Source organism: Rhinichthys klamathensis, unplaced genomic scaffold (genome assembly GCF_029890125.1).
Source record: "Rhinichthys klamathensis goyatoka isolate OS25496 unplaced genomic scaffold, OSU_Roscu_1.1 h1tg000242l_1, whole genome shotgun sequence".
NCBI classification, from domain to species: Eukaryota; Metazoa; Chordata; class Actinopteri; order Cypriniformes; family Leuciscidae; genus Rhinichthys; species Rhinichthys klamathensis.
Window position 1 is genome coordinate 1717594 of NW_026606764.1, and position 26592 is coordinate 1744185.

A 26592-nucleotide genomic window follows, 5' to 3' on the forward strand; every position below is an offset into this window, starting at 1 on the left:
ATATGGATTGTTAGAGCATAATTTAGTATGGTTTATATCGATGCGCACGCATGCATTCGTATTTGGCCATGTTGGATGATTTTTGCTTGTGCATATGGCGAATGGATGATGGTGCACTGAGTGACTGGTGCGTTCAGTCGTGCGTCAGACACAGAGGTCCTCCCCTTGTGTTTCCATGTAGCTGCCCCCCTCCCTCCCTCCCTCTCTCTCTCGCTCTCTTTCTATCCCCCTCCCTTCCTCTCTTCTCTTCTGGCATCCCCCATCCCCCATCGCTTTATGTGCTTCCATACAGCCTGAAAAATCAACCGGAGGAGGAAACCTTCACACTCGCGGAGAATAGACTGACCCTCAGCAACCCAGAAGATCGCTCTAAACCGGGATCACAGACTGGATCAAGGAGACCTATTTAAACTCTCGCATACCGGTAAGTAACATTTTATGTAGTTTGATTTAGTAGTAAGTAGTAGTGATTTTCAAAGTCCAGAAACACCATCCAACCACCATTAGAGCTTCACCACCATCAAACAGCAGCAATGCTTTTCTCCTGCCAATGTGTGTTAGTGATGGTGAGGCTCTTTCTAATCCTGTCTGATGGCGATTGAAGAGAAAAACAAATGCACTCGTATCACCTATTCGAGTTTAGAATATCGGTTAACGCCGTTTTCCGGACGGATCCATGAATGAGATGGATTTTTTCATGCTGACTTTGTTCATTCCCTTGTCATGCATTTGGACATTCCATAGAGCTGAGACACAGAGACACTCAAAATGGTGTCTGGAGGAGTTTGGGGCCTTTAAACACACAAGAGATCAAATCATAAACGCTGTTATGAGGAAACACGAAGCGCGATAAAAAAATCAGACGCATCCATGTGCAACAATGTAACAGCGATTATGACGCAATAAAGATCTTTTGTTGTTCAGCGTTACATTGTAACGCGCATTCGAGCGCCCGTGCTACTTTCTCTCTTTTTTTGTTGCATTGATTCACGATGCTTTCGGTTTTATGCCATTATAATTTCTTTTAATTTGGCGTATTTTTATCATTGCATTCCTGCTTGATTGATACAAAGGAAAACAGCACATTGGTCCGTATCGAATACAAGTCAGTGTGTTTATGAACATAATTCATGACCATTTGTGTGCATGTTTATGAAATTAACTTCATATTTACAGCCATTCATAGCCAGTATGTGGGTACTTTGTGTTTTAGTAAGGGAATGCAAAACAATATTAACTCCATCAGTTGATATAACAATGGGTGACATTTTACATTGCAGTCCATGTTACATATTGATAATTAATAAACATTCAAATGTTTATTATTGTGCCAAAATCAAGAAATAAACCATAATTGGAGCCTGAAATGTAAAAAATAATCACTATTGGCTGTCATAATAATGTTATTGTTCTAGCTCTAACCAAAATTAACACAGACTGTGTAATGTGAGGTTACCCAACAAAAATGTGAAATGTTCAGAATCCAAAGGCCAGAAAGCTGATGTTTATTAAAATCTGTGACGATGCTCTGAATCGGTGATGCTTGGATCATTGCAGACGGCTTCCTCGTCATGTGCTCTCCAATCCACCATTCCTGCAATAAAAGTGTCAATTGCTTTTCTGATAGATGGTCTTAACGTTACAGTGGCTGAACAGGCACAGAAAACGCTTCATTTGTTTTCATTGATAGTTTTATTATCAGCTCGAAATTCAATTTGTATAGAAAAGCTTGCCATCGACTGAGAGTCATAAAAGGTTTATGTATTGTGCTGCAAGTATGCTGAAGCATGTGGGGTTTGTCATTATTAAAGGATTTCTTGTAGTCGTTTGTAGGAGTGACAGGTGCTGGAATGCACAAATGGGGGTAAACATAGGGAATTTAATAAAAAATTACTTGCATTAATAAGTTTAGTTACTAATATATAATTATATATATATATATATATATATATATATATATATATATATATATATATATATATATATAATTATATATATATATATATATATATATATATATATATAAAATTACATGTTTGTGTCTAGGAAATGCACAGTTGACAAAAAGCACTGAGCTTGAGTTCAGATGCAGATAAAATTAACTTTTATTAACAATAGTAACATGCAAAAACCCAAATTTTTATTCAAAATAAATAAATATTCTACTCTTATTAAATATAGGCTACCATTGTTCTTCTATAGACTCATATTGAACTGACCAACAGTCAATATATAAAAATATATATTTGTATATATATAAATATATGTGCTCCTATGCCGCCATCTACTGGTTATAGTAGTAATTTCATGTCTTTTTTATTTTTAAATAAAAGTGTTTGTTTGCCACCAAGTGTTAGTTTTCCTGCAAATGTTGACAATGTTTGAAGATTGAACAAATCATGTTTTTGGTCATCACATTAGAAAATAGCATTTAAATGGGATAATATATAGAGCTTTTAAGTGCTGGAAAAAGTTAAAAGCACTTGAAAGTCCTTGAAAAGTGCTTGAATTTGACTCTCAAAAGGTTGTACGAACCCTGAAATGAATAATGTAAAAAACATTATTTCTGCCACAATATCATGGTTACAGTAATATCGTCACCACATTAAATCCATGGTAACTGTTGTTGATTTGTGGACTGAAAAGCTTTCTATAACAAGCACAACGCCTCCTGGTTTCCATGTCGCTGTTTGATCTGATATATATGGTTTATAACAGAGAATTTTGCGTTGAATTTGAACACTTCTCACTTGATCTTGCAGTGATGTTATTGGTTCTACTGTGAATTCAAGTGCTTTCTCACTGGATCTCCCGGAGCTGTGTAGTAACACACAGTCGCCTGATCGAGATCGGCCCGCAAGTAAAGCCTGAGCTGTGTTCGAAATGGCCCCCTAACCCTCATTCACTATTCCCTACATTACTCCACTAATAGTCCACTTAAAGAAGTGAGTGAAAACGAGAGAGTGAATTTGGAAACGGAATGTGCCGGAAGGGCTGCCGCTTTTGCGTTGTTTGTGCTTGCTGTTTAATAATAATTTTACACTTAGCAAACTGGCAGTTCCAGTAGTAGGATGAAAAGATTTATGGAAACTAGCATGTATAACCCTAAATTTAACTATTTAATAATCAATTAAAAAGAAATGTTTATGTCGATATTACTCTGTAATCAGATTGGACCAGCGGTTTGGAAAATGAATGAATGGATGATTCAGCTGCAGGCGCCATCTTCTGGCGAGACGCGGGAATTAATTTGTTGTGACCCTCACAGTGCATTATGGGTATTCTTTAGCCGTTGAGTGTGCATTGGTTGCACACTCGTTATTCTGGTGCATTGTGGGATTGAATGAGTATAGTTTCGGAAACAACTACAAATGGCTGACCCCTTAAATGGTGCCCTATTTAAAGGTATAGAGGGTTATTTCAGACGCAGCCCTGGTTTAAACTCACCGCGTCCGCACGAGCGCGAAGGTGTGCATGGCCAAAATGACATCACCGCGGTGTGGGCAGTCGTGTGTGTTGAGTGCGGGAGTTTTTGTAACTTGTCCGCACAGCTCCACTTCTGAAGATGTAAGACTTCAAGGTGATTATTTTGTAATAAAATTTAACAAAAATGTTTATGAAATTAAATGAAAATATTTAAGAGATTGTTGTTTAATTTAGTTGTATACATGTTCTCATATCCTATATTTGGTTCTAATGTCACAACTTCTCACAAGTAATCATCTCAAAGTTTACTGAGTTTTACACGATTCTTTGGTTCTTTTGTAGCATGGGTTTGGTGAAGTGTAATAAAAATAAACATCATCACGTGATGGTTTAAGAGGACATTTACTCTGAGTCGCCCCCTGTTGTTTCCAAGAATAGAGCAACGGTGAGCACGTCAAGTATAAACGCCCCGTCCGTTTGCGGTCCACTTTAGTTTTGTTTGCCGTTTGATGTTTCTCACATGCAACAACAGAAATGGCTGCTCTTATCAGCTCTTACCAGAAGGAAAAAATTTTGCAAAATGTGATCATTAGGTTGCAGTCTGGGGCCCTCTAATTTTGATAGGGATGCACCTATACCAGTATCGGTATATTATTGCCCGATACTGTACTCATGCACTTGTACTCATTAAAATGCTCTGATACCAAAAAAACATTAAATGTTACGTGATTTATGTATAAGAAGTAGTTCCCTAACTTATTATTGCAGGAAACCGTCATGTGATTACTGTGCCGGTGCAGTGAAGCACATTTTGAATATGCGCTTTGCTATTAAATGAAAGATAAATACGATAGCAATAGAATGAACAGTAAAAGTAACAGAAGCGTGTACAATACATTTTAACAGGCATAATTAAGCATGAAAATAACTGAAAGGAAATATATATTTGCTAAGCCAACTAATATGATTCATATTCTTTTGGTTTCTCTACCCAATATTTTTGAAAAATTACAAATGTAATGAAAACACAGGTATCGTATCGGCGAGTATCAAAAATGAAAGTACTGGGCTTGTCCTGAAAAAAAGTGGCATCAGTGGATCCCTACTTTTTAACGTTTTTTACAATTTATTATGAAAAATGGCCACTTAGCAACCCAGCAAGATTATTCACTTTTTTAAAAAAAAAAGGTAAATTTGAACTTTTCAAAAAAGTAAATAACCACAATGTGCTAAAACACACTTAGAACACCTTAGCAACTGGCAACTACCGATAACGCATTGTGCGCTACACATTTTCTTCAGAGTAGTTAACGTAAAATTACCAGTTGAGGTTTAATGGTTTGGATTTAGCAATCCTGATTATTTTATATAAAGAATCATGGCTGTAAAAGCAAAGTATATGCATTTAAGGGTAGAGATGCTTCTGCGTATATAGTGCAGCACATTTTGGTGTTCATTAGTGTCATAGTGTTTGTCTTCTTTAATAATGGCCTGGAGAACTGTAGTGTAGATGGCACTCAAGGTGGATGATTTAGGGCTGCACGATATGTTATTTTTGTATCGAAATTGCAATGTGCACCTCCATGATAGTCACATCGCAGAATGTGCGATGTCAAGTATAGGGATCGGAGTTGATCCGTGATCCGTACAGACCATACCCCACAGTTCGAAACGCACACGGTTCTATGATTAATTGTTTAATAAAGTTTAACCATCATAGAGTGAATGCTTATCATTTGCACAAGTTTTAAGTCTTGTCAATTTAAACATTCAAGCAATTTTAAACCATTCAAGCGCAAGAAGACGCGAAAGAGAAGTCAATTCGGACTGCACGCGCTGTTTACTGTGCTGTTTACAGTTTACTGTTTTAGTTCACCCAAAAATGAAAATTATGTCATTCCAAAACCGTAAGACCTTCATTCACCTTCAGAACTCAATTTAAGATATTTTTGATGAAATCGGACATCTGACCCCTCCGTAGACAGCAATATAATAACCACTTTCAAGGCCCAGAATGGTAGTAAAAACATAGTTAAAATAGTCCATGCGACTAACAGTTCTTCAACCTTAACTTTATGAAGCAATGAGAATATTTTTTGTGTGCAAAAACACAAACAAAAATAACAACTTCAACAATTTCTTCTCGTCTGTGTCAGTCTCCTACACTGTTTACGTTCTACGTCAGAATGCCGGATCACCATTGGCCAGCTCCTGCGTCAGCATCACACGCATCCGTCATGGTTCTCTCGTGAACAGCGTCGGCCAATGGTGAGATTCATAAGGTTGAACCACTGTAGTCACATGGACTATTTTAATGATGTCTTTTTGGGTGAACTGACCCTTTAAAATGCCCATCTCTGCGAGTATCCTCGTAAACACAGTCAGTCGCTTATGGCTTACATGAATATAAACAATTGAGAAAGAAAACAGATGCGTATCATTATATTGGATCTGTGCATGAGGTCTTAAAGTGACAGCAGCCTAAAATATCTGCTGCTGTCTGTGTCATTAATGTTAATCAAACAACAAAATCCAAAGAGAAAATCACTTTTTAAAGCTTTAACAAAGATGAATTAAATTTAATTTATACAGTGAAGACCATGCTTTTTTACATTTGATTATTCAATTTCGGTACCTAAAACTGTTAAGACTTAACTGGAAAGCATAAATCAGTTCATTTCATGTGTATCCTTTTTTCTATTGTATTTATCTATGCTTGTAATTAGTTTATCATTTTCTATGCATATTCACTCCCCTAAAAAAAACACACCAATTATTCTAGAATGATTAATTCTTTCCAAATAGAGCTATTCAAGTTGTTTTCATATCGCAATATTTATTGCAGAAAAACAATATATATCGCAATGTCGATTTTTTTCCAATATCGTGCAGGCCAAGTACGACCTTGACAAAGGTCAGTGCTCAGTAATTGGGCTGCTGATATATCCCACGAGTGTTGAAAAGTCTGCAGTTTGCCACAAACATGTTACAGTGCAAGTCTCTGGCAAAGTGTTAATTGTCACAGTATTGTCCGTGCACTTCTGCATTAATGCGTCTTTTGTGAGATTCCTTTTTCATCAAGAGTTGGTTTTATTTTTGAGTTGGTGTTTTTTGATGAACTGTCTGTGTGTGAGCCAAATCCACAGTGAAATGAGAGGATTATGATCGACGGCACCTCTCAGCTGTGTGTTAGCTTATACATTCACTGCAATAGTGCTTATAGGCCTCAGATTAACCACACACGCGCACACCCTGAGGGGATGTTGGTTTCCCCTGATAAACAAGAGCAGAAAATGTTCAGAGATTCTGCCTTGTGGCTACAGGGAAATCACATTAGATATGCGATTCCGTTTCAAGGTGTCAGTGTCTCCTCGTGAGATCATTTAACAGTAACATGCCAAATATAACATCAAATATAATATTATAATGTGTAATATAATGATGTATAATTGAACATTTGGAAAACAAACCTTCAATGGTCATAATGAAGATTTTTGTGCTGAGTTTGTGAATACGGAATTGCTTGCAAATTACATTGCGGACATTGTAGTTAGTAATGCAACCTATTACATTACACATTTCAGGTAATATAATCGGACTACTTTTAGATTACTTTTTACCTAATTTGTCCTGTAAATTCTTGTACAATATTGAGGTCATTGTACTATAAAACTCAAAACTTCCTCATTAGTCCAAAAACAGCTTTTAACATTAATGTTAACCAAAACATTATTATGAGACCTTATTCTAAAGTGTTTTCGCAAATGCCATCAACCTCAACCTCGTGAACAACCCGACTCAGAGATTAGAATCAGAGCAAAAGGTGTTTAAGAGGATAATAACCAGCTAGTGAAAGCAGGACTTTACTAGAGTTAGTGAGATTATCCTGACAAAGTCCATATAATTCTACTTTCTTTGTTGCTAATTTTCATGCTCTTTGGTTAAAGACTTAGACGAGGTGGCTGAATGTATCTTTGACTTTTAAAGCTTTCAAAGCCTAATTAATGTTCCTTTTTAGGAATTAGTGCGAAATTAGACCAAAATGTGATCACAAAGTGGCATTAACAGGTATTATGTTGATGTTAGTGAGTGTGTGCTTGGCATGATGCTGACGCTAATAGTTAGCATTGTTACACATTCCGTGTGAGAAGTGGTGAACAAACGTCTACTAAACATCATCCGAGTGCCGTGTAGGCTGACGGTTCTGGATGGGCGTATTTTTGGACTTTCTGTGGGCAGACACTGAAATCACTGCCTTGCTGAATTTCTCTGTGGGAAAAATGAAACTCCTACTGGTTTTGTCACACCAAACATATTAAAATGAAAAAAGATTAGTCTCCTTTCGAAGGGAGTAAACAAAGCAGTCTCTCGCTGTGCGAGCGTCTCTGGCTCTTTTGAAAAGCTGTTGTAATTGAGCTACTATAAACGACAGATCATAAACGCATACGTACACATATGCTCACAGCCACCCAAATACTCATTCAAGTCTATTTCAAGATATCTCACAGCTGTGACATGTGTAACACGTGGTTTAGGAGCGTTTAAAGTAAGTATAATGAAGGTTATGTAGTGGTTATTTACAGCACCGCAGGTTGCGTAAGGAACTAGGGATAGTTCGCCCAAAAATGTACATTTTGTCATCTTTTACACACCCTCATGTTCCAAACCTGTATGAGTTTCTCTCTTCTGTTGAACACAAAAGAAGATATTTTAAAGAATGTTGGTAACCGGACAGTTGACGGCACCCATTGATTTCCGTAGTAGGAAAAAAAATACCATGGAAGTCAATGGGTGTCGTCAGCTGTCTGGCCGTGCAGAGAGTTTTTCAAGGGCAGGGGCTCAAATGTAAAAAAAGAGACATCTATCACTAAAGGTGCATCTCAATCAGCTCCCTATTGCTTCCTAGGTCGTGAATCAGTATATTAATTCACTGGGCACTGGTAAGGAAAGTAAGGACCCTGGCTCACTACACATTGGGACACTGATGACTCTATTTCCAGTGACATAACGTCCTCATTGTACATCATCACTAATGGTATTTATGAACAACAGCAGAACTGATATCTTTCTGACATTGTTTTAATGTTATTTAAAGTACATTATAATAACTACTTTGCTTGTTATATATTTGTGCAACATTTTAGTGGTAAATCTAGCGGTAGCTAGATTATGTTCATTGTCTGTCTAGCTATGTATGTTTATGCTGAAATAGAATTAAATAATGGTTTGTATTTTAAAAAACATCTATCGCGTTTTATTATGTGTAGTGATATTATGTTGGCTCACATGATTTCGTGCCTCAGAACTTCCTTTAAAGGAACATAGTGAGCATCAATGCTTCCTGGTTTTCACAATGCATTGTGGGACCTTTTTGGGAGCGAAAGTTTCAGTGTACTGGAAGGATTTTGCGATTGAGACAGCCCTTGAATTGTCCGACTCACTGATCAGTGCCCTGACTACTCAACTAGGAGCTGATTGAGATGCACCCTATATGGAGTATTGTTTTGTTACTACTGTAATTTATATTAATAGGCAAGATTCTCTCTCTCTCCCTCTCTTTGTAAACAGACTGTGTAATCACAATTATGAATATGGGACTACTGATATAAACCGCTTGTATTTTATATGTACAGTAAGCAGAATAATTGCAATTAAAAAAATGGATTTAAGGTCAGAAAACATGAAGCTTGCTGTGTAAGAATGCCAGTCTGTCAGTCAAGTCCGAAACAAGAAGCAACGTGTTATGTCAACGACTTCTAAGATAGTCTGATGGCAGATAAAAACAGTCAAACCAACATGCAGACTGTCGCTGTTTATAGATTAGATTGTATTCAGGGGAGTGATAATATGTCTCCCCTCCCCCCTCCATCACTCATATCTGCTCACTATCGCCCTCTCAGCAGTACTGTAGACCCTCGGGCAGTGCGCGCACATACACACACACAGTCTCGCCTTCAGGTCTGACCAGATGGCAGACAGTTTTCATGTCCAACAGCTGCCCGTCAGATCATCTGAATGTGTGATTGTTTCTGATATCCATTGATAAGATGAAGGAAATTACAGCTGTGTTTATCCTCTGTGTGTGTGTGGTCCTGGTAAACCCTATGTTGTGGGGACCGAATTCTTCCACAAAGATAGCAAGTTTTTGACCTTGTGGGGAAATTTTTTTAGTCCCCATCAGGAAAACCACTTATAAATCATACAGAATAACGTATGACAATTTTTGTAAATGTAAAAATGCAGAAAGTTTTCTGTGATGTGTAGGTTTAGGGGTAGGGGATAGACTATTGGATGTATTTTGAATTTTGTATATTGCCTTGTACGGCTGACACCGCCGTCGGTGTGTGAATGAGTGACTGAATGGGTGAATGTGAGGCAATATGTAAAGCGCTTTGGTGGCCATTGGTCTGACTCTGTTTAAAGCGCTATATAAATGCAGTCCATTTACTATTGTTTGTACAGTATACAAATAATTATGTCTATGGGCAGTCCCTATAAAATATGCGGGGCGGGGGGGGGGGGGGGGGGGGACAGAGAGCGTGAATGTATGCATATATTTGCATTGGAATAATTAGTATATACTGGGTTCTGCTTGCTTTAAAAATTTTGAATTTTAAAATTTTGCATTTTGAGTCCATTATTTTGTGATCTGAACTAATTGCAGTTGTCTGGAATGCAATACTGCTACTAAATTCTGCCTATTATTTTGTTGAACAATAGTATGCAAATCAGTACTTACTATTCAATGATAGTCAACAGTCGTATGTTACTAAATTTACTATTATGTAAAAATGTATTAGCAGTCCAATTTGAATTTGAGAAAATATCTCTATGGTATGAGTAGTTTGGTAAAACTCTATTTCAAAGTCAATGAGTTGATGTTAAAAATCATAGTTGATTTTGCTTCCTGTTTGTGTCACATCGGAAATGTATGGTATGGTGCATTGCATTATGGGATTCAGCAGATGTAGTGGGTCATTTAGGTAAACTGCCATTCAAAAGTCTGGGTTAAGCAAGAAATGAATACTTTTATTTAGCGAGGATCCATTAAGGATGCCCCTGATCAATCCGAACACTCTCAAATATTACTGTTTTATTGTATTTTTGATCTAATAAATGCAACCTTGGTGCGTATAAGAGAATTCTTTCAAAAACATTACAAAAAATCTTACCACCCCCCTCCCCCCCTCCCTTGTACATCTGCATCATTTCCATACATAAAGAAAATTCACATAACGTGTGCAATAGGCACAATGCATACTACAAAAATAGTATGCTGTGAATAGAAGTTCCAGTCAAGCCCTTTGATAAGAAAACCATTCCCTCCTTTTTTTTCCATGGAGGAAGAAAATGTCAAGGTGAAGAAAGGAAAGAGGCTGGAAAATGCACCTCTTGTGGTGCCGTCGTTTGTGGCTCTGTGTGTGTATGTCGGGGGGTAAATGGATGGAGAAAGCGGCAACAGAAGAACCCGGGGTTTGAATACTGACAGGGGCATCTCGGCACACCATGTTGGTTTTGAGGCAATTGTTTGCTGGATAATGTCCTATACAAAATGGAGGTTGTGCCTCGGTGAAAGGCAGGATTTGAGGCAGAATAGACCTTTTAGAATCAGAGAGGACAAGCTCTTGCAGGGCAGTTAAAACAATGGCGTTTTTTTTTTGGGAGAGAGGCACTCCCCTCCATGCCCTGTTCTCATTCAGGTCCCGTTAGGGAGCCGCTGGGAGGGGAAGGGCCTATTGTGTGACTGTTGTTTTTGAATAGCTAATTAAGCTTCCAATAAGTGTTTTTTTTTGTGAAGTCAGTGTGAGATTAAGGCTCGAAGGGCTTCCCTTGGGTTTCCGGATGGCTCAGGTGAAATCTTTTCTCTGCTCCTGCACCTGTACGCCTGTAACAAATTACTGGCATTAACTGCAGCTGTGTCAGAAGTTTTCTCTTGTGCAAATCAAAAGTTAGTGCTTGACCCAGTTAGAGAAACATTCAGTATCACTTAAAGGGATAGTTCACAAAAAGTACTCCAAACTTGTATGGCTTATTTTCTATTGTGGAAAACTAAAGTATACTAAAGTTTGGGGTCAGTTTTTTTCTAGTTTTTTTTTTATAAATGAATACTTTTACTCAGCAAAGATGCATTAAATTGTTCAAGAGTGACAGTAAAGACATTTATGTTACAAAAGATTTCTATTTCGAGAAAAAACAAACAAAAAAAAAACAGTTTTTTCCTGAAGAAAATAATTTATTGGTTTCCACAAACAAAATTAAGCAAAATTAACATTTTCATCATTGATAGTAATTGGAAATGTTTCTTGAGCAGCAAATCAGCATATTAGAAAGATTTCTGAAGGTGACGCTGAAGACTGATAATGATGCTGAAAATTTAGCTTTGCATCACAGGAATAAAATATATTTTAAAATATATTCAAATATAAAACTGATGTAATAATATTTCACAATATTACTGATTTTACTATATTTTTGATCAAATCAAATGCAGCCTTGGTGAGCATAAGAGACTTCTTTCAAAAACATTTGAGGTAGTCTCAATACCAAAATTTCCCCGTTTTCTGTACCAATTTTGGTACCATAGCAAAAACTATAACTATTTATTTAAAAAATTTAATTTAGCTGTTTGAAAATAAATAAATGAAATTATTAGTTCATTACTATGCTATTAATATTTATATGTAAATAATACATTAAAACTTAGTATAGCTTTAACATTTTGTAAACATTACATTAAAATAGATCAACTGAAAAGTTAGTTATAAAATTAACCAGGTAAAATTTGATCCAGTACTCGGTACTACCATTACTGCAGAATGGCTGGTATTTTGACATTTAAAATTTAGGTAGGCCTATCTACTTGGTACCAAAATACCAATAATTTTGATAACACTGTTTAGTGTATTTTTGGGGTAAACTATCCCTTTCTGCATATTTGCATTAATTATTCAGGATAAATTATTTATGTTATCTATTCTAAATAATGCTTTTTGACTATTTTTCTATATTGAACTTCTTGTTATACTTAACTGCCATGTATAGCTTCTGTGGATGTATTGTGTGAAATTTGCCATGCTTTTGCAGGATTTACTTTCTGGTAATCCCCCAAAAAACGTGTATATGGAGCTTAAGTTGTATTTTAAACCTAAATATTCCTTTTAATAGGGATGCACTGAAATTTCTTCTAATGAAAATTAGCGGCCGGAACACTTATTTTTAATATTACATATTCATTTTTGCTTAACCTGTTAGTGATGTCTTTGTTACTTAATGTATGTTTGAATAAATCAGTCATGAAAACAAGTTATTACAGTTTTTTTCCATATAAATGTTCATATTTTCACCAACAAATTAGAGTATAAACAATTCTGTTATTAAAAGGTTGATATAAAAACTGCCTTATGTGCAATTTAAATGTTTGTACAACTCAGTTTTAGCTAATTGGGTGTTTCGGTTTCGGCCCAGAATGTTCATTTCGGTGCATCCCTACCTTTTAATTTTGTGACAAGAAGGTATTTTTGGAATAACAACACCAAAATGATGTGGGTGTAAAATCACTGAAATTGATACTGTTAAGTGATAGACAACATGTTCGTTGCGTTAGTGTAAATATGAGAAACATATATTTAAAAAATCCCACTTATGGTCTGTATTAGAGCTGACATGTAGATGAATGGTAGTAAATCTTCTGAAACCAGAAAGCATGGAATGCAGTATTTATAGACTGTGTGTGTGGATACCATGGATGGAAATTAGCACCCGCCACCAGCCAAATGCGGGTGATTTTGTGTTGTGGCGGGTAAACTCGCTTCACCTACCGGCCACCGTGGCGGGTAAATAAAAATAGCATACTGTTTCACCCGGACGGCGGACACTTTTAGAGGAGGCACACCTTCAAACAAAAATGTGGCGTTACATCGCAGGCGTAGAGGTCTGCAGAGAAAACATCATGGTGCGTTCACACCAGACGAGAATAGAGCGTCTGGCGCGAGTGATTTCATTGTTAAGTCAATGCAAAGACGCGTTACGCGCGTAAAAAATTCCTGCGGCGCGAATGAGGTGTAGAGCGCGCCGTGGTAGATGCGAATACGCCTCATTCGCGCGGCAAGTTCGAGCGTCTGAAGTATGGCAAGCCAAAGTGTTCACAAACGCCTAGTCGGGCGTCTGATTGCACACTGACACGTCAAAAGCGTGCGTTCGACAGCCAAACGCGCGTCAGAAGCGCGCGTTCGACAGCCAAACGCGCGTCAAAAGCGTGCGTTTTTGCCATAAAAAGCGCGCGTTCTTGTGCACACGGAAAACGCGCGTCAGAAACGCGCGGTTTTTGCATCAAAGCGCGCGTCAGGAACGCGCGTTTGTCTGTCAAAACGCACGCTTTTGACGTGCGCTTTGGGGGTCACCGAAAACGCACGCTTTTGACGCGCGTTTATCGTAACAAAAATGGGCGTCGAAAACGTGTGTTTTGACTAGGACAAAACGCACGCTTTTGACGTGTAAACAGTTAAACCAAACAGGCAGTAAAAACGTGTGTGAAGTTTCCAACCAGGCGAAAAGCACGCGTGAAATACGAGTTATAATCAGTTTGAACGGGTCAGTGTCATTGGCTGCTGAAGGCTTGGGTCTAACCATTTCTGTGGGCTTAGGGGGATTTAGCTACTGTTCATAGACTAGGGCTAGGCTACTACCACCATTTAACATGCCATAGATCAGGCTATTCAGCCTATCTATTTTGTCCTTTTTTGTAGAACTTATAGAAATAATATATTTAAATTGCAGTTTTATCAAAATTTAGATACAAATAAAACTCCCTTGTTTTCTTTGCTTATGCCTTTGTCCCTATGTGGTTTAGGTCTCTTGTCTTATCATTAAACCCAAGCAAAACAGCATGGAATTATCGATGGCAAATTTTAAAATTTTTAGTTTCCAATTGTAATTTTGGTAACATTTTACAAAAAGGTTTCATACATTATTTAAGTACATTAGTTCACATGAATTAATAATGAACTGCACTTCTACATGTTAATTTCAACCTCTACTAATATTTATTAAAAATCAAAAGTTGTTGTTAACATTACTTAATGCACTGCGAACTAACAGGGTACTAAAAGGGTACACTTCTCAGATTAGTAAAGTAAAACAAAGTTGTTAAAGTATTTTAAGTTTTTGAACATTTTAAATGTAGCCTATACAATACATAATGTTGTTGATATATATATATATATATATATATATATATATATATTACAAAACATTTTCAACCCTAAAACTTCAAGAAAATCTGTTAAATATCTGGACAAGTTCTGGGCCAGATTTTAGGTTGATGTCTCAATAAATGAGCATTAGGAAAGATTGCATTGTGCGCAGTACCAACATTTTCCACTAGATGACATCCAGACTCCACCGATGAGATCTTCGACTTCCATGGCTTTTATCTAGGGCCTCATTTATAAAACTTTGCGTAGGATTTGCGTCAGAAGTGGCGTACGGATGAAACATAGGACATGCGTACGCACAGAAATATTCGGATTTATAAAACCGTGCGCACGCACATCCTACGCATTTTTCCCTTAATAAATCACAATCAATTCTAAATGTAGCGCACCATAGTTGCCCATAAATAGTCCGTGAAACGCCCATAAGTTAATATTCATCGATTGCGAAATCATGGCAAACATAGAGAGGAAATCAAAGAAACGTAACTTCACTCAATGTGAAGTAGAAGTTATCGTTGGCGAGGTGGAAAAGAGGAGAAAAATGTTGTTTGGAGGGCACAGTGTGGGTATTAGCTACTAATGCCAAAAAGGCACTTGAGTGGCAAAAGGTTGCAGACGCCGTATGCTGCATAGCCTCACAACCTCGGACTGTGGCCGAAATAAAAAAGAAATGACAAGCTACAGATGTCGGTTATAATCTACTTGGAAATGGGAAATAGTTCAGCGCAAATGTAATTTCTTGCAGCTTTCTGAATGATTGAGACATAGGTCTACGTCATACGTTATTTTATCAAAAATAAAACAAACTAAAGGCATATGCATGAATTCCATGATTCCGTAGCTGATGAAGACATTTTACTATGAAAACAACTTCCCCCAGTGGACAAATTATCTATCTATCTATCTATCTATCTATCTATCTATCTATCTATCTATCTATCTATCTATCTATCTATCTCCCTAATTATCTATGTATCTAATTGCATCTATATCTGCTCCGCCTGACGGACACATTGTGGTCCTAATATATCAGTTTTGTACATTATTTCGTTCTGTTTACCATCTTATTTATGAGGATGAATTGTATAACATGCCAATATTATTGCAGAACATATTTCACTTTTCTTTTTGCAAATATGTGTTAATTTGCATTTCTGTTGCAGATCGATCAAGCGTGTTATTTATGAGAGGCAGTATTGCCATTTATTTTACACAACGGTCTACAGTTTCACACACTTTCACGTGTTTCTTCCATCTGCCGACGGTGTCGCCATTTCTCATTTCACCCGTTTTTGTGCGTACGCCTGGGTCAGAGCTTGCGTGAAGGACCGCACATTTTACCGTCAAGTTTGCTTTTTATAAATACCACTTAGGTAACGCTTTAGATTACAGCCCGGAAAGTACTGCGTAATTAAAGCAATTTTACAGCGTAACCTTCGGTAATTATAGTGTACCTATATTGTACTTACAATATAAGTATAAGAGAACAATATTTTAAGTTTGGGGAATAAAGGGGTAACAACCAGGAGAATTAAAAAAATATTTATACTGTAAGTATTAAGGGTAACTTATTCTACTATTATGATATAACAATCTTACATTTGGGATCAATTTAGCAAGAACATATACTGCTTACCTTTTTGAAATAATGGTGAACCATACTGTATAGGCTTTATAAATGCATAGATGTACCCTGTAATTTTTAAAATGTAATCTTTTTAACAAAAGTGCACTGAAAACGAAAACTATTGCAACTTTTGCTTAAATATTGTGGAAAGATACTCTTGTTTCATGTAGCTTGTTACCCTCTTGTTCCATGTAGTCACAGGGTAAGTGTGACATTGCGGGCTGTAAATTAAAGTATTTTCACATGAATTAATATGTATTGTTTTGTTACCCTGTAACCATGTAGTTACAGGGTAACAATACAAATGTATACACACAATCTTATATCACTGACTCGGAAACCTTTATTTATTATAGAAGCACCGCTTACCCTGTAACCACATGAAACAAGATATATTTCCCAGTATTTAAAAAAATTGCAATAGTCTTAGCTTTTCTTGCCTTGAAACATGTTAGCCCAACTTAAACATCTGCACTTTTACTATCATAAAATAAATAAATAAAAGTATAAATGCATAGATATGTACCCTGTAATTTAAAAAAAGCCTATACAGTATGTATTGGTATACAATTATTACAAAAAGGTAAGCAATGTGTATGTTCTCGCTAAATTGCTCCCAAATGTAAGATTGTTGTATCATAATAGTAGAATAAGTTACCCTTAGTTCTATAATACTTACAGTATAAATATTTTTTTAATTCTCCTGGTTGTTACCCCTTTATTCCCCAAACTTTACATATTGTTCCCTTATACTTACATGCAAGTACTTTATAGGTACACTATAATTACCGAAAGTTACACTGTAAATTCCTCTTAAAGGGACATTGTGTAGGAATTACTCCCATCTAGCGGTGAAATTGTATTTTGCATTCAAACGAATTGTGCTCTCCAGCGCCTCGCTTTTTCAAATGTGTATTGCATCTACGGTAGCCGTTATGTACCAAAAAGCTATTGACAGGACGTCTTCTAATAGCACTTCGTCGAGTTTTCCTTTGGGTGAACAGGTTTGTTATTTCAAACAAACTGCAACTTTACAGTATGAATTACTGACTGTGAAAAACATGAACCATTGTAATTAGTATTTATGCTTATTTATTCGTTATATTTTCTTAAGTACGTGCATTGTTAGATTAGATATCATCATCATCATCATCATCATCAGATGATTCAACAGTAGAGGGAGAGGACAGAGAGGCAGTGGATCAGAAGAACGTTTCCACTGTCAGGCCAGAAGCTCCGCGGTGCTTCAATAAAACACGCCCGTGTTATCAGAAAACTAATCAGAAAGAAATGGAAACAGCATTGCAAAACAAATATGATAAAAGCGACCGTTTGCTGGCATTTTTGTTGTTTACTTGACTATTTAAAACCCAAGCATCGATGTTTTACCAGGTCTACAATAAAAGGCGATACATTGATCATGAATTAATGTATGTCAAAATTGCACATTAGTCACACAGAAATAAATTACCGTTAGGTTTCACAAAAGAAATAGGACACACTTACTTCAATCGCGTCTGTTTCTGTTTATTTGGTAGTAACAGGACATATATCACATTTAAAAAGAATGATAATTTCTACAAATATATGCCACCAATAATACGACCTGAGGAGCTTTAGCACTCTCTCGACTCCCAGTAGGCTAACGTTACAGATATTTTCAGTCAGAGAAACAGAGGAAGCTCCCGGGAAAAAAAATGTGCTTTATTTTATGATAGTCCGGTATAAAGAGACGAGACGTAGGCTATCTGACAGATAAAATAAAAACATTATTGTGATAACCTTTATGATTGGTCTGATTTCTTCAAACGTTCACTATGTTTTTTTTACTATGCGTATCTTCAAGCGTTTATTTTGTTTACTATGGTAACGTTAATGGTTAGCGTGCAATATAGTCTTTTACTCGCGTATAAATATTTCTACCTTATATGGTGATCAGAATCCACATCGGATCACAAACAAAAGGCATTCAAACGTGAGTTACATTATTTTAAAAGTAGCCTATTTACTGCTGACAGAATCACCCGGCGCTGTCGTCTAGTAGAGGTGGACGACGAGGAAGAGGAGGAGAGCGAGAGTCAATACCACGACGACAAAGATGCCCGCGGCAGCTACAAGAGACGATCTTGATAGAATTGAAAGTTTCCAAGGCAGAGAAGAGAAGCAATGCAGCCTTTTAAACTTGCCGGGGCAGTGACCAGCGCCTCTCAGCTCTGCTCCTCCGGTTCTGCTGCTTTCAGTTACATGACGCTGGCTCTGAACGAAAACGCGTTGTGGAAACGCGTTTGGTTGGTACTTTTTGACCCTCTCTGCTATTATAGTTTTTCAAGATGGCGGAACGACATGGAAGCCTCCGTGAACCTACCCGTCCCATGTACATAAAGATAATAAATTCTTAATTTACGAGGATAAGTCAGATAATTTGCAGAGGTATTTGTACACCATTGAGGACATATTTAAGAATAAAAATATTGATTTCAGATAATAAAATACCTAAAAACCTACACAGTGTCCCTTTAATTACACAGTACTTTCCGGGCTGTAATCTAAAGCGTTACCACCACTTATTGCGTAGAGAGCGGCGTAGGCCTTCTTTTGTGCGTACGCAACGTTTATAAATGAGGCCCCTGAACCTTATATTTCCATACTATTCCAAATATGTATGAAGTAGACATTCTATTCAGAAATAGTTAGGGCAGTAATGTTAATATTTGATTTGAATTCAATCTCTAAAACACATATAAAAATGTACTGAAAGAATCAAAGCCCGCATCACAGCTTTGATTCTTTCAAAGCTGTAGTTTGCCTCCACATCACAAATGAAGAATCTATTGGTATTTATCTACTGCTGTCATTTCTTTTGATAATTACTCTTCAAATACGAAAATACTACTTTATTTGGGGTGCTTTGTTTGTATTGATTAACCTGCATTGATTGCTTACCTCCATCATAACTGATTTTCCCACACAAATGTTAATGATTTCATGTTAGAGCTAGAATGACTGTGTTTATTTACAAAAAGGCATGAGCGAAGAAAAACAAGGCAATTTTATTTGTATCTAAATTTTGATAAAAACTGCAATTTAAATATATCATTTCTATAAGTTCTACAAAAAAGGACAAAATAGATAGGCTGAATAGCCTGATCTATGGCATGTTAAATGGTGGTAGTAGCCTAGCCCTAGTCTATGAACAGTAGCTAAATCCCCCTAAGCCCACAGAAATGGTTAGACCCAAGCCTTCAGCAGCCAATGACACTGACCCGTTCAAACTGATTATAACTCGTATTTCACGCGTGCTTTTCGCCTGGTTGGAAACTTCACACACGTTTTTACTGCCTGTTTGGTTTAACTGTTTACACGTCAAAAGCGTGCGTTTTGTCCTAGTCAAAACACACGTTTTCGACGCCCATTTTTGTTACGATAAACGCGCGTCAAAAGCGTGCGTTTTCGGTGACCCCCAAAGCGCACGTCAAAAGCGTGCGTTTTGACAGACAAACGCGCGTTCCTGACGCGCGCTTTGATGCAAAAACCGCGCGTTTCTGACGCGCGTTTTCCGTGTGCACAAGAACGCGCGCTTTTTATGGCAAAAACGCACGCTTTTGACGCGCGTTTGGCTGTCGAACGCGCGCTTCTGACGCGCGTTTGGCTGTCGAACGCACGCTTTTGACGTGTCAGTGTGCAATCAGACGCCCGACTAGGCGTATGTGAACACTTTGGCTTGCCATACTGAAGCCTTGTTTATACTCGACGTGTCCGCACGAGCGCGAGTCTCCGCTGACTGCGTGCGGACCTCTCCATATGGACGAGGCGTTTATACTTGACGCGCTCGCCATTGTGCTATTCTGTGAAACGACAGGGGGCGACTCGGAGTAATTCTCCTCTAAACCACCAGGAATCAGCAGTGAAGAAGTAGTTTGCCATTTATTAGTAGTAATTCATGATTCATGATCTGATTCATATAAAAAGAGTAATAAATGATGTAGTTTTATTGCACTTTCACTGCATGTAAACTAGTAAACAACTGAAGCCTTATTGAAGAGTGTTTAAACCTTAATTTCATCAGCAGGGCTTACTTCTGCTATTGTAGGCTTATTTTGTAAATGTAAGCAGTTACTTTATACAAGTGCAAATGGGTGCTTAATGTAAATGTGTTCCTATTCACAAAATGAGAGGCTTTTATGGTCGCCCATCAATGCAAATGTCTCTGTGTATAGAAGGATCATAAACATGGTGGTACAGACATACCAGTTCGGCCAGATTCGGCTCGAAGTCGTTCATCTTCGGATGCGGCGCCGCGCGCGATGTTACAAAAAGTGCCGTGCACACCGCCAGGCGAAATGGGGTCTTGCGCACCCAACGCGCACGACCGCCCACACCGCAATGACGTCATTTTTGCCGCGCGCACTTCGCGCTCTTGCGGACGCGTCGAGTATAAACAAGGCTTGACGCGTTCCGCGCGCATGATTTTATTGAGTGCTTTTGTGCATTCACGCGTTTGACGCGAATTCGCGTCTGCCGCCCGAGTTGAAAAATCTGAACTTTGGCGTCAATTCGCGCCGCGTTAACCAATCAGGAGCCTAGCTGCTGTCACGTGGTGAAGTATCTGGATGCTTCAATAAATTATTTTGTGCTGAATGCCTGATGTGGTTCTAATGCACAACAAAGCAATTATTTTATCACATAAAACTTGATTTCAATATATGAGACATATTCATTTTGTATTGAATGCTATCTATTCCATTTCATATCTAGATTATATTAAATATTATTCTAATGTAAAGGCAACCAACATACTATAGCTCATAAATCCGTGTCTGGAGAGTGTTGTGTGTGAGAGAAAAAAAATCACAGGACAGGTTAATTACTTTTGGAGGCTGACTCAATTTATCATCAAAACAAAAATAAATGACAGATTAGGTGGATGAGGCCGAGGGTGAGAGAAAGAGAAAATGTCAGTATTTCATTGAGACTTGAGATTAAATAAACTGCTTAAGTATTCTTGTAGTATTCATTTTCACATGCAGTTACACATTGTTGGTTAAAAACAAGAAAGTGGCTGGTAAAAACATTGAGTGGCTGGTAGATTTTGAAATCCACCAGCCACAGTGGCCGGTGGACAAAAAAGTTAATTTCCATCCCTGGTGGATACGCATGTGTCCTTTGCTTTGTATGAACGTTTTTATGTGTGTGAAGCCCAATTACGTTCTCAGCTGTTGACGTGCTTCTTCTACCAAATTATATGACAGAAACTCGCATGTGATTGGGCACCGGCGAATGAGTAGCTTTCTCTTTGTCTGTCCTACTGTTTCTCTCATTATTACTCTTGGGAATAGAGAACCTTTTCTTGTTCAAAACTTGGAATTGAAATCAGATTCATGTCCCTCTTTGTCCATCTTTGAATCTGTAATGTTAATGTAAGTCACAGTAATTCCTCTCACATTGATATAGACCTTGGCAAGTGCAAAAAAAAAGGAAGAGAGGGTGACCGAGATGATGTGAGGGGGATGGGAAGGAGAGACGCTCTGGGTTACTGCTATGAATTTACGGTGGTTCAGCAGGCAGCTCGGGAAATGAGATGGGCTTTGTTAAACACAAGACTGTCTGGGAGGATTTTCATTCATTCAGGTCCTGGTTGAATGTCAGGTAGTTCATTCCTTCATTCAATGCTGCAGTCGACGAGATGTACCACAAATGAATGGGTTTCATTGAATAACGTTTAGGTGGTCTGGCTGAAAAATCATTTTAAGTATCTAGAGGGAATTACTTTATGCACTCAAAAGCATTTGAAAACATAGCCTAATTTGTGAGCTCTGTTCTTTGGCCAAGCAGTCAATTAGTGATAGACTAATTTACATTGGCCAGATTAATCGGGGATGTTTTGAGATGATCTGACATACCCTGCTATATTATGTAAGGGATAATGTGCATCCAGCCGGTTGTTATCGCAGAATAAACCCTGACATTCGCGTTGGGGTCTTGCATCACTCTAAAGGGGTTTATTCTGCGATAACAACCGGCTGGATGTGCATTATCCCGCTTATTACACGGCTGTTTGCCCCATACGTAAATAATTAGAAATGAAATATTGATCTGAGTCGAAATATTTTATTAGCTCTTTAAATGCAAAGCTTCCGAGGAGAAAGCAGTTGCCAGTAAGCAGAAAGTTCAAACTAGACTGATATTTAAGGGATACGGTACAGTCATACCACTTATTACACAACATTTCACCACATAAATAATTATATTGGGGATATTGAGATAAATATATTTGAGATGAAACTGTTTTAACATCATACCTGTTTGTTATCTTACTATCCATTACAGTGTACAAAACAATTGTCGCAAAATGGCAGCAGCTGGAAAAACATACCGCTGGATGGCACGATTGACCAATCGGAATCAAGTATTCCACAGAGCAGTATAAAAGGGTTATCGCCAACGATGAATTCAGTACATCATAGAATATAATTGGTTCATTATTCAAACATGAGAAAAGCCCAGTGTGAATGTATTGTTTCAATCTCATAGTATCGGTCTAGTATATACGTTTACAAAGAATATATCAATTAAAAAGCGTATACACACACATAATTAGATTTACATTAAATAATATTTTATATAGCATAATAAATCATTATTAAAGGTGCTCTAAGCGATGTCACGCGTTTTTTAGGGCAAAACATTTTTTGTCACATACAGCAAACATCTCCTCACTAACCGCTGGCTGCCTGTCCCCTGAACACACTGTAAAGAAACGCGATCTCTGTAGACAGCCCAGGCTCCACAAACAGCAACAAAAGCAAACTGCAGCGACCCGCTCCCTGAAACATAATAAACTATTCCAGCCAATGACCGACAAGAAGGGTTTGGGGGTGTGGTTTGGGGGGTTAGTGTGCGGATGAGGAGGAGGGAGGGTCTAGCTAGCCTCCGTTTTGTTTGACAATAGTTCGAACGTCAACAAGAAGTGACGTCACCCAGGATCGCTTAGAGAACCTTTAATTGTAATTCATACAAGAATCTGAAGGACATAACGTATTACAGTATATATAGATAAATGATGGTATTGGCACAGCCCTACTGCATGTCAGTTCCCAAATCTATTGAGTGGATTGTTAGCGGATTTTTTAACTGTTTTGGAACAGATATGAGCAGGCTAAACCGGGCACAGTTATAGACTAATAAAAAAGGTCAAATATATCAGCCGATATCTTCTAAGGTGCATGAGGGTCTTTGTGTTTGTGTGAATGTGTCTGTCTTTGACAGTAGCCCATGACACCAGGGTATGTGTGTGTGTGTGTGTGTGTGTGCACTGCGGTACAGGTTAGCTTGTCTTTCTCCAACTGTTTGCACAGCTCACACAGCTGGACCTCACAGCAGAGACTGTTTTGTCCCCACAGCATGCCCACTGGCATACACACTCACACAGAAACACAGCAGCTCTTTGAGCTCGTATTATCTAAATAATTCAGACGCCCCTGTGCTTTACGGGTTCCTCTCACACCCTGTGTGTGTCTTTGTGCGCAGAAAACCCTCTTTTATGTCACCCTTCTCTCATCCCACGAAAGCGTGTTTCCGCAACAGAATAAAACAATTTAAAAGATAATTGCAACTTTTTATCTCACAATTCTGACTCGCAATTGCAATATCACGCAATTCTGAGAGAAAAAAGTCAGAATTGTGAGATAAATAGTCGCTAGTTTTTTGTGGCGTAAATTGAATGGGAGGAAAGGAAAAGACACTGTGATGTACTCTTTATTTCACTTTGTCTGTGTTTTGTTGGTCTACATGCGCTCATGCCAGCCGTCAGATCATTCACATTATGTCTGAACAAAGAATTATAGGAATCAAATAGATTTTCACATATCATTTTTCTAAAGAAAATCTGAGGGGTGTTTGCACATACATCCTTTGTGTGTGGTTGCTAGAGTGTTGTTAGGTGGTCACTAGGATGTTTTAGGTGGTTGCTAGGGTATTCCTAGGTACTTAAACAGACATTAGATACATTCATTTTGCAGGCTCTTTACTAACATTTGACTGTTTTTCTGAGTATGTGTGGGTCAGTTAGTCCTGTGTGGTGCTCCTCACACACCACACCACTTGATAACAGTAAAACCGGTCAAATCATTGTGTTATGTTCAGGAATCAATCAGGGATATTCCATCCCTCTGGTCTGGCCCTTGGGCTGTTCTGTGCTGCTTGCAGCAGCCATCATTAATTCAGTGTGTTTTTGCTGTTGAGCAGAAGAGAAGAAAGATATGTTCGCCTCAGGGCCAATCCACATAACCTGGAGGAACAGGTTCAGATGCTCGAGTCTGTTAGATTGACTCGTTCTGCATGCAATGATCGGTTCATGTGTGTATGCCGTACGAATGCAGCAATGTTGTCATTTTGGCAAGTGCAGAAAAAAATTGGCTTATGTTTTTGTGATGGGCAGTGTGTTAAATGGTATTTTTGAGGATTTGTCATGGAAATAAGAATACTCACAACAGGTATCGGATGTGTTCTTATGTGGATTGAACGGTTTGTATCACCAAAATACCTGCCAGAGAACCATGTGTTCCTGTAATCCGTCCGCTGACTTATATATGGAATTTAAAATTCATTGATATTATTCATACATGAACTGTAAAAATATGTCCGGTTCTGCTTGTGAGATATGTACACTGTGGTGTAATTGTGAATTATAGTCATGATGGTGTTCAGTATATACAATATTAATCAACCTTCTGCATTTACAGACACTTTGTCAGGGAGTTTGTGTTTAATAATAGAGTTAAAGGGATAGTTCACTTAAAAATTTAAATTCTGTCATCTTTTACTCCCTCTCAAGTTGTTTCAAACCTGTATGAATTTATTTCTTCCCCTGAACACAATAGAAGATATTTTGAAGAATTTCTGTAACCAGACAGTTGATGGACCCCATTGACTATTCCTTTGAGTTCTGCAGAAGAAAGAAATTCATTCAGGTTTGAAACAACTTGAGGGTGAGTAAAAAAATTTAATTTTTAAGTGAACTATTCCCTTAAACTTTAATTAGATTGAATTTGACCTGAATGAAAATTAGCCATTGAGAGGCATACGTTCATTATGTTGTGCCGTCGTGAAAGATATTTTTGAAAAAAAATAATATTTTTATTCAGCATTTAAATTGATCTATTCATCAACGAATACTGAAAAAAGCTGTCTTCAACATTGATAATAATAATAAATGTTTCTTGAGCAGAAAAGATTACTGTTTTTACTTTTACTGTTTTTGATCAAATAAATGCAGCTTTGGTGAACATAAGAATCTTCTTTCAAAAACATTGTAAAAAATCGTACTGAATGCCTACTCCAAACTTAACATTAACTATGTGAATTTTATTTTTAGTATAGAAAAAACTTTGGGTTTTGGAAATTCTGGTAATTAGACATGATGTAGGTAGGACCTTAACATATTACAATCTATAGTCCATAAACTCGGACTGAACATTTTTGAATTAATGAAAGTAATGACTAGGCAACAGAAGACGGTCAAATTGCTTTTGTTTCAGCTTTGATCAGCAAAATCTTTGCTGCTTTGTTGTTGCAGTCGTTCCTTTCAGTACAAAGAATTGCAGTCTGCATTGTGAATGAAGCAGCATTACTGAGACAGTCACAGGAAAACACTTCCTTGCTGGAGGAAGCTGGTTAGTGGTGTGTCCCAATGTCACTATGACATCATCGCCATCGTAGGGTCACTGCGAGGTCAAAGTGCTGAGTGTGTGTAGTATGCGTGTGTCCTTAGATTTACCCTAACTGCCCAGTCAGCAGGGAAAACCTCCACCGGACTGAACTGCTGTCTAATGCGTTTTCAAAGACACAAGCACCAGAGTGAATCTCACAAATGTTCAGGTCACATTTTACCCCCAAATCAAAAGGAAAAATAATAAATGATATTTTGCATTAAGAAAATTAAGCCTATTTTTAAGAGCATTAAGATTTATGAATTGTGGCGTTTTTTTCATGAAAATTAAGCACATTTTCTTCATTACTGTGATGTGCATTGATGCTTTTTTTTTTTTTTTTGTATTTAATTCTTAATAATTTTTCATGGTCCCAATAATTTTGTGATTTTATCGAAAAACATAAATATTTTATTTTATTATTAATTTAATTATTATTCGTTTAAAGAGAATTTGATGATGTTCATGGCCCTAAAAATAGATCTCTTTTAAAAAAATATACCTATCATTATTATTATTATTATTATTATTATTACCACCATTTGTGGTTAAATATGACTTAGGCATTCTTGACAGGATTTGTTACATTTGAAAAAAAAATTAATAAAAAAATGCACCT

General features: G+C 37.5%; 1 protein-coding gene across 3 annotated transcripts in view; it reads left to right on the plus strand.

The window, feature by feature from the left end:
- Positions 1-208: 208 nt before the first annotated feature.
- fam168a (family with sequence similarity 168 member A) overlaps positions 209-26592 on the plus strand; it is an 80741-nt gene continuing 54357 nt past the window's right edge. For 2 of the 3 annotated variants that reach the window (XM_056265915.1, XM_056265914.1), the window contains exon 1: positions 210-424. The gene's annotated coding sequence lies outside the window, so the exon portion shown is untranslated. Of the gene's footprint in view, positions 425-26592 lie in introns of all 3 variants that reach the window. The other variant, XM_056265913.1, reaches the window with a different exon arrangement.